Source organism: Ictidomys tridecemlineatus, unplaced genomic scaffold (assembly GCF_052094955.1).
Source record: "Ictidomys tridecemlineatus isolate mIctTri1 unplaced genomic scaffold, mIctTri1.hap1 Scaffold_61, whole genome shotgun sequence".
Classification (NCBI taxonomy): domain Eukaryota; kingdom Metazoa; phylum Chordata; class Mammalia; order Rodentia; family Sciuridae; genus Ictidomys; species Ictidomys tridecemlineatus.
In genome coordinates, this window is record NW_027524175.1 from 1,107,081 (window position 1) to 1,114,747 (window position 7,667).

At 36.0% G+C, this 7,667-nt stretch overlaps 1 pseudogene across 1 annotated transcript in view; it reads left to right on the forward strand.

The window, feature by feature from the left end:
* LOC144374188 (transport and Golgi organization protein 1 homolog) overlaps positions 1-4,390 on the forward strand; it is a 117,977-nt pseudogene extending 113,587 nt beyond the window's left edge. Inside the window, exons 38-40 of the transcript XR_013433659.1 lie at positions 771-847; positions 2,427-2,577; positions 3,586-4,390. The product of XR_013433659.1 is annotated as a transport and Golgi organization protein 1 homolog (transcript). The remainder of the gene's footprint in view (positions 1-770; positions 848-2,426; positions 2,578-3,585) is intronic.
* Positions 4,391-7,667: the final 3,277 nt, after the last annotated feature.

Below are 7,667 nucleotides of genomic sequence, written 5' to 3' on the forward strand. Positions count from 1 at the left end.
CCTGTATTGTTTTTTTCTTTTAAATTTTACACTGCGAAGTGTAAACCTTTATCTTTAAATTAAATCTCTATGGTGTTCCTTTCCCAAATATTATAAAAGTAGCCTTAAACTTTATGTAGCATACATATTTCCAACATGAAATACTGAATCTTATTTCAAATTCTAAATAGGACTGTAGTCTTGGTAAGATTGGAAGTCAGGTTATACAGACTAAAGAAAAGCCAGCCTACACATACTTTAAGTCTATAGCTTAAAGTTTAGGACCAGTACTTATTAATCTCCTGTTCTATCAACCCAAGGCAGTTCTTTATTTTACTTAAGTCTCTTCATAAATTGTGATTTATGTATTGGGCAACCCATTTAAAAAATATTTTTAATTGTAGATGGACATGATATCTTTATTTATTTTTTAAATGTGTGCTGAGAATCAAACCCAGTGCCTCACACATGCTAGGCAAACACTCTACAACTGAGCTATGACACCAACCCCTGGGCAACCCATTTTTCATGTTGCTTTCTAGTTATTGTTGAACCCTGACCTGTCCACCAGTGGTTTATTTCTTCTGAAAAATACATACAAAGGCTCTGATCTTTCTTTCCCAAGGTCAATGGATGGACCTTTACCTCGTACTGGTCTTCTGAGGCATCTGGGAAACCCGTTGCCTCTGGTAAAGGGACCAAGTAATTTCAAAGAATCTGTAATTGTGGATGGAGGATTTTTATTCTTTTCATGTTAGAATAGTCTGAATCCATTCTTTGATCTCTAACAGACTCAGGATGTGGTCCAGCTCACATGAACAGCAGCTCCAAAAGTTCTTCTCCAGCTAAGGTGACGAATGAGGGCAAGGTAAGTTCTGTAGTTACTGTGAATCATGTGGTCATGCAGGAACATGTAGCTTTCCTACAGTACTTGCTCTTTGCTTTATCCTTCTTTGTGTTCTATTTGTACTATCCCATTTGTTTTTTAAAAAGCAAACTGTTCCCCAAGAACCTGAGACCCCCTCAGTCTCCACCCTTACTTCTTTGACTGAGCATCCAGTTGGAGTAAGTACTTAGAGGTTGAGAACTGAATTGGGTTTTATTCTGTGCATTTATGGGAAGGATATTCAGAACATGACACTGATCTTGTTTGCTTTAAACTGCATGCAATATTGAGCTTACTTTTCTCTTTAACTTGGGAATGTTGCTTAAGTGTGTACAACTATAATGAACTACAGAATGTGAAAAGTTATCACTCTAACTTTATATGGTGTTTTGTGTTGAATGTTCTAAGGCAAAGTAAATTCATTATAAATTATATAATTCATCATTTTTATTTTTGTTTGGAAGAATGTTATTTAAGAATTCCTCCATTTGTGCAAACCCTATTTTGAGTGATTTGAATTAGATTGGTATCAGATTTTCGGTGAAACAATGATCATCTGAAATGACCTCTTGAGCCAGTCCCAAGAAATGGTCTCATTTGTTCACATAAGTGTATTCTCTTGTAACTGTGTTGCTATTATATCTAGTAGGTCTTCTGCAGCTCTATAATAAAATAAATTTTTAATTGTTGAGTTTCAAACCCACTACTCATAGGAAATGATAAATCAATATCTCAAATGGTGTACAGTAAATGAAAGTAAATATTAAAGGCTTGTCTTCCTAATTTGTGTATATAGCACTGTGATGGAAAATACTTCTCAAGTTCCAGTGTACATATATTCCAGGAATATACATCTCTGGAGAAGTCTAAGGGCAGCTTAGATAAGACCCCAAACCCCTTTGTAGTAGAAGATTTAAAAGAGAGCAAAGACCCATTGTTAGAGAGGAATAGAGGTGGGAAAAGCATGGCTTGGAGGCAAACCTGGGATTGAGTTCTTTAATATGCAGTGTGGCCTTCAACAAATTATGATATCCCATTTGCTTTTGTTCCCTCTTATTTAAAACAAGACAGTCTACTTAAAGATCTCAGAGGTTGAATAATATATGAAAGACTTACTGAAGATATAGTAGAATAGTAGCTATTATTACATGAGTAGAGAATGGATTTTTCATTTTATTCTGTTCATTCTTAATATGGAAGTAATGAGCTATTGTGATGAAAGGGAAGTGATGGGGATGGGGGGACACCCTTTGAAATAGATTGTAGTGAATACAGCATGACATACTGGTCAGAAATCACCTCTGTTAATAACCCCTGCCAGTCCTCTTGCCTTTCCCTTTCCTGTGCAGATATAATCAGTAACAAACTGCTCCCTCTTGTGGCATCCTTCCAACTTCTGTAAGCTGTCAGTGGGAATACACAGGAGGGGTGGGTAGAGTTTTGTTGCACTGATGGTGTTCTCTGGACAGGTTTTGGGTTTTAGCTTTTATAGGTATTGGTACTTTGTCTTAATACATAGGAATTTTAAAACTTTTAACTGCTTTCAAATCTTAAATTACAGGTTCATATGGCTATGAAAGGGCCCCTTCCTTTCTCAGGGGTACCCTTCATGGGACCCCCGATGGGACGGCCTCCACCACCTCCCATTTGGTATGGACCGCCACTTCAGCTCGGTGGGCCTTTTGGGCCTCGGCCAATTCCTCCACCATTTGGTATGATGATCTGAACAGTAGTGATTGACTTATAAATCACATTCATCTTCCACTTCTATTGCTTGCTAAAACAGTTGGTTGCTATCTCAGGTCTTAACAATGAAAGGATAAAGCTGAGTACATTTTAACTTTTCCTCCAGTTTTCTGGGACATATGGGACACTACATAATCTTATACTGAGATAGACAATAGCTATCTCTCATAGACAAGGATAAGGGGCTATATACAGAAAAGCCAGAAATATTACTTCTGCAGATGTTTGTTGAAAATCTGTTGATATGCACTGCAATAGATGGAAAGGTGGATGAGACGCATGCCATAACTTAAAATTTTGTCACAGATATGAAAATCCTATAACATAAAGTTTGTAATCACCCATAATGGAAGCATAAGCAGTAGGTTATAGAATATAGAAAAGGAAAAGTCAAACCCTCCTTACCTTGAAAAAAGTCAGAGGGAAGTGTTAAAGAGGATTTAACAATTACCTAATAAATGTTCCTGGTTTAATTAGGTGGCTGTGGAAGGCCTTTTCCAGGAGGGCATGCGTGCACCTTGATTCTGATGGCATGTGTAAAGTCCATGCTGAAATACTTCATGAATTTTTAATGGATACAGTAATAGATAGTGAGATTTCCTTTTATCAAAATTTCTTTGATGTAGTAAAGTTCTTATTTCATAATCTATCATCTTGTCATGGTAATACTTCCAAATATAAATGGAGCTCTTGTGAGATAGAAATAATTCTGCAATTATATAGTAGGGAAAGAAAAAAGACAAGCCTGGAGCTAGGTAGAGCCATGTTAAATCCTTAATATGTTGCTTCATGGCTGGTTGGTCAAAGGCTATAACCTAAACTTGTTCCATCTCAGTTTGCCTCATCTGGCAAGTCAGGATGTTCACCAGCTGATGTTCTAGGCTTGGGAGAAATTAAAGACTATATTAACATACTTGAAATCACCCTAGTTCAGAAATTTCTGGTATTTACATAACTTCCTTTTTATTTTCCAGGTCCTGGTATGCGTCCACCAATAGGCTTCAGAGAATATGCACCAGGTGTTACACCTGGAAAATGGGATTTGCCTTTTGACCCTCGTGATTTTTTTCCAGGACCTGCACCAGCACCATTTAGACCTTTAGGCTCATTTGGCCCAAGAGAGTACTTCATTCCTGGTGCCCCATTACCACCTCCAACTCATGGTCCCCAAGACTATGGGCCACCACCTGCTGCAAAAGACTTAATGCCTTCAGGCTTTAAAGATGAAACTCCACCTAATTCTCAAGAGTAGTGAGGGCTGTTCACAGGCCTTAAAAACAGGGCCCATAAAATTAACCTCTGACACTTAGTCAGAGTTAAAGGATTATTGGCTTCAAAATATAAAAGTTTATTTTAAATGGTTTATGTTTTCAGAATGAAGCTGCCTTGGTGCAGTATACATTTTGAGCCAAAATATTTTCCCCCTAAATATCCCCCACTTAAGCTAGAGTATCCTTCCAATTTAAAAATGTGCAATAAGGAATACCTTTGTTTTAGTTAATGTAGCATATACAATTGCTAAATGATTTAGAATGTCATAATTATGGACATTTCCTGTGGAAATGCTTTAAGAACATGTATTTCCATTATCCTATTATTAGTGTATTCCAGTTGATAACAGAGAAATGGTGTTTTATAAGCTTGATATTTTTTCTCTTTCAATATCTGGTCGCAGAGACTGTTGGGCTAAAAATGTTTACTCAAAGATCATAAACATCATTTTCCTTCTTGCTGAAGTTCTTTGTTGTAATAGTTCATAAAAATTGTTTATTAATATTTCCCAAGTGTCTGTTGATTCATTGGATCGTCATGAGATTTTGTGCCATTGGGGAAGCATGTAAACGCACTCTCAGAACTGAAGATAGTGACTTGGCAGCATATTCCCTGTTGCTCACTGTTAAGGAGGCTGGACCTTGGTCAACTGTGGACTTCTACAGAGGATTTCTTTTACTTGTGAGAAGTCTTGTGGCTCTATTTTTGTAGCACATTCATGTACTTTTTTCTAACCACTGTCCATGTGAGAATGCTTTTCTGAGAATGAGTTTACATTAGTAGCAAGAGCTACTGCTTTTGCCATTATTGCATTGTAACAGTAAAATATAAGGTGGTATGTTGTATCTATAAAAAATAAGGAAATTTCTTTTTAAAAATGTACACAACACACTCTTCTCTTTCCCATACCTTCCCACTGATTTTCAAGGAATATGATAAAAAAATTAGAAAAGTATAATCCTCTAAGAATGAATGAAACTCTAAGGCTTATAATGTCTTTACTCAGCAACTACGGGCTGAATTAAATTCTTTTTTTTTTTGATAGATACTCAAACATATTTTATTTAAAAAACAATTAAAGCAAGTCCTGGATCTGTAACTACTGTCTTTAAAACAATGTTTCTAAGAACTAGCTCTCCAGAACTGTAATTTTAATTACAGCAATTTTAACAGTACATTTTAAGAGGTTTAAGATTTAAATAAAATTATAAAAGCCTGATACTTTTGTTTACTGCTAGACCATATTCTTCCATTCTTTTAAATTCTAGAAAGTAATAGGATTGTTGAAACCTAGAACATAACATATCATTGTTTTTTTATGTCCCCTAAGTATTCTCAAAATAGGGGCAAAAGCTTCAGTGTGAAACAAAATCTCTGTGAAACAAAATCTCTAAACTACTGAAGATAACTCAGAATAAAAATGAATTCTTCCTAAAGGACTCAAATTCTATCTACATAACCTCCATTTAATATTAGAAGCAGCAGCTGTGTGTAAGAGGAAAACCATATAATAGCTTATGCCATTTTTAACCATGTAAAATAAAATTTAAGTCACAAACACATTTTGAATGTATCTTTCAACCTCTACAGGACACAAGGCAATGCTGAAGTTACTTAACTTCTAATTTTAAAATAGCATTTAAATAAAGGTGATGTCAGCTAGGAAGATAGATTTTCAAGAAAAGGCAGATTTATTATTTTATTCAAAGCAACAGTAGTTTTCCCTCTAAAGCCTTTTTTGTATTTATTCTATTAGTAAGTTATAATGCATTCTACGTAGTTTATCTGAGCAGTTCTGAACCCACCCATAGTTGCCTCTCCTTACATCCATCTGATTGATTGTACCACTTCTGTAGCAAAGCCCAAGGTAGCTGCCCATATACAGGTTGTGTAGAGAATACTGTCCCTTGATTCAAGTATACTTTTGTATCTCAAAAGTTTTAGAAGTCCTCTCCAGCAAGTTGTGTTTGAATTTAGTTACTAAAATCATTTCATTTGTGAAGCAGTAGTGTTTCAACCTGAAAGTATTATTGCTATAGTTGTAATTATTGTCCAGTAACTCATCTCCTCCCACACTAGAAAGTAAATTTAAACAACTAATTTGTGAGATACAGATTGCTTTGTGTTAACTGCTTCAAGATAAAATCACCTTTTTTTGGGGGGGGGAGGTTTGGTCATTCAGGTCTGAATTAAAGCTAAGCTGATGACAATGTTCAATTTAAGTTTGTTTAATGCTGATGAAAGACATTCATACAAAGCATCCTCTTTTTTTTTTCATATAACCCCATTCTTTGGTGGAAGCTGGGGTTGTGGCTCAGTGGTAGAGTACTTGCCTAGCACAGGCAAGGCCCTGGGTTTAATCCTCAGCACCACATAAATAAATAGAGGTTAAAAAAAGCATTCTTATGTGAAGGATACTAAATGTTTCTTCATATAAATTATCACTTTGAGGGGCTGGGGTTGCATGTGAGGCACTGGGTTTGATCCTCAGCACCACATATAAATATAAAGGTACTGTGTCCATCTACAACCAAAAAAAAAAAAAAAAGGTTTTTTTTTTTTTTAAAATTATCACTTTGATATACATGTTTTATAGTATGAGAGAACAGAAAGAACAATGTATCCGTTTTGCTACATTTTAATAGCAGATTTTAAGGGAGCAACATCAAACATCAGTAACATCAAACAAAAAGGTACTGAGTACTCCACAGGGTACAGACTGCTGCCAAGCACCTTGGAAAGTTTACATGACATTGGAGAAGATGAGGCCCTTCTCTTGAGAAGTTTACAGTCTGGAAATTTTGACTACTCAGAGTTTCAGTTGAGTGAACATTTTATTAAGGCAAATTCTTCATTTCCTAGAACTACTGTAGACTGAACTATTTTTGCACTTGTGAAATTAACCCAATCCAGATTAAAGAAAAGATTAAATTTGGTTGATAATTCTTTCAGGCTCATATAGTTTTATGAGTCTAGTAAACAAAACTGACCTAACAGACAACTGAAAAATTAAAGAATAGATCTCTTGAAGTGCAAGGGCTAAAACAACTGTTATTTGTTTTAAAAAGCAAACGGATGGTATGATTAGGGTTTACACTAGTTTAAAAATAGGCCAAGTATTGCATTCCCTTCATGCATTGTTCATTTAAAATAGTGAATATTAAAATACGTGGGTTCTACATGTAACCCACAAAAAAGCTCCTCACAAATTTTTATGTTCTGTGTATCAAATATGCACCTTGTGTACTATGAAAGTTTTATTTATGTCTCATCAAGTTAAAAGTAATGTAAATAGTGAAATTATAATAGGCTAATGACCTGCATATTTTTATATGAATGTCAATATATCTAAATAGGAAATAAATGGCAGTCATATCTACCTATATTAAAAAAAATAAAATATCTTTCCAGATTTTTCATACTTGCCAAAGTCTGGCTTGGCACAAATCAGGAGCCACTTGTCAAAAAGAAACTAACTTTATTTTTACAACTACAAACGCCAAACAAAACAGCTCCTCAGGGAAAAAACCCTCAGAGCCCAACTGCCACCACCGGCTTCCACAAGCCTCTCACCCCCACACCAGCCTCTCAGCCTCCCACAATCCTCCTGCTCTTGAGGCCGATTGGCTGGGTTGCGTGGGAAGAGCCAAAGAAGTCACCCAATGAGCAGCTCCCTGGAGGAGCCAATCAGCTAGATGTTGCTGGGGCCGCTGTGAGCCAATCATCAGCTGGCAGTCTGAAGGGCAGGGAAACAGCCCAATGAACATCACCGCAGAGGAGCCAA